The 1,746-nt window shown below is 29.5% G+C and overlaps 1 protein-coding gene across 13 annotated transcripts in view; it reads right to left on the bottom strand.

Moving 5' to 3' along the window:
- Positions 1 to 1,746, bottom strand: part of LOC105298868 (histone-lysine N-methyltransferase SETDB2) — a 102,847-nt gene that overhangs the window by 85,898 nt on the left and 15,203 nt on the right. The window lies entirely within an intron of this gene.

Genomic DNA, 1,746 nt, shown 5'->3' with positions numbered 1-1,746 from the left:
TCTTTTCCTATTTCTCTTAGTCTCTTCTATATCGTTCTGCGCTTAATTTCATTTCTTGTCTCCTTTTTCCACTCACCTATTCTTACTCTCTAACATGATTACAATACAGAAATAAGCTGTGTATGTAATGACAAAAGTTATAGATTTCTTGTTATTACTTTGAACAATGGATATATGGAATATTCTGTTTGGTATAAAGATTTTTTAAATAATTTGTTTTTTCCTATGCATTGATGGACCTTAAGAAAAAAATGATTTCTCATCTTGCCTTAGATTATTAGCATGCATTAGTTCTTTAGAGCATACCACTTATATTAAAAGAAAAAAAAAAGGTATAGTAAAATAAAGAATAGTTTAAGTTATAATCCAAAGCGGCTCCTTGGCTCATTGGAAAAGAAATATCCCTCTTTAATTACATAGGTAAAGAAAGTATGTTTAAAATCTGATAGTTGAAGCGAGCTCTAACTTATTAAAAATAAATAAGTTTTACAAATTAAGAAGTTCTGATTTTTACCAGCTAATTTCTTTGCATGAATTACATAAGTCCATATTAACAAAAATGAATAAAACTAATGTATATAAGCATAAAAATAAAATTTACTGAAAAACATAGAGATTTAAAATTAATCATCAGATGAGACTTAATAATTCCTCTCAAGAAAACGGTGTCCAGTCCTTTGTATGAGAATACAGCAAATATTTATAGTTTGTTATACATAAACAAGGAAAATAAAGGTAATTAGTGGTTTGTGGAGTCTAGGTTCAATCTGGGATGGTTTGTTTTGACCTCAACACCAAATTCTTTTACTTTTCTCAGTCTGAGTATTCTTTTTAACCCATTTCCCATTTAGAAAAAAAAACTGTAGCTCACTGCCAGCGTTAATTTAATTTTATATAAACACACTCTTTGAGGCTGAAGCAAACCTGACTGGTTTTCAATGTGAAAATAAAATATAAAAATTGTTCTTGGAGTTATTTTTAAACAGAAGTTGTCTCTAATCCTAATGTTAACAGAAATCGGATTCATCAAATGAACCTTTGGCTAACAACTGTTCAAGAACAATGTTAACATCACGTGTAGGAATGCTTTGTTTTCTAGGATTTGACATTTTCAGCAATCGAGAATTACTGTATTTTGTAAATGGAAACACCACTACTAAAAATAGAATGTTATATAAATAGAATGATGTCATTTGTTTCCAAAGACTATCAATACACTAGACCAATGCGGAAATAATAATAAAAGTGATATATTTCATGGCAAACTTTGGGGGTAAGGTTAGGACTATAATCTGTGACTATTTTCGGGGCAAACAGGAAATGGGTTAAATACTGACGTGAAACTTTATTACTAGAAAGTTGTTAATTCTTGTATTTGCCAAAAATGTCAATTACATAACTCCCCATTTACTAACAAACATTGCTCTATCTACCGATGAATTTATTGTGATAAATTTATTGCATTTCAGATGAACTACATAAAACTATGAAATAATATTCAGCATTTCTACTGATGAGATAATTACTTTAAAAGAACCAAAACAAAAACCCAACTAAAGGAAAAAAACTTTAATTAGAATTAGTTCCTCTGACCACCTCCTGCATTTAAAAGCCTCTTTCTTGCAGACCTAATGTAATCTCTTAAGAGTGTGTTGATTCCAAGTGCTACTGAAAGATACTGAGAAAGGGTGACTGTTTTCTTAAAAAGAATCTACTATTCTAAAAATATGTTAGCTACTGAAATTG

This window comes from Pteropus vampyrus, unplaced genomic scaffold (assembly GCF_000151845.1).
Source record: "Pteropus vampyrus isolate Shadow unplaced genomic scaffold, Pvam_2.0 Scaffold167, whole genome shotgun sequence".
NCBI classification, from domain to species: domain Eukaryota; kingdom Metazoa; phylum Chordata; class Mammalia; order Chiroptera; family Pteropodidae; genus Pteropus; species Pteropus vampyrus.
Note: the sequence above shows the minus strand (reverse complement) of the source record. Positions and strands in the feature narration are given on the sequence as shown.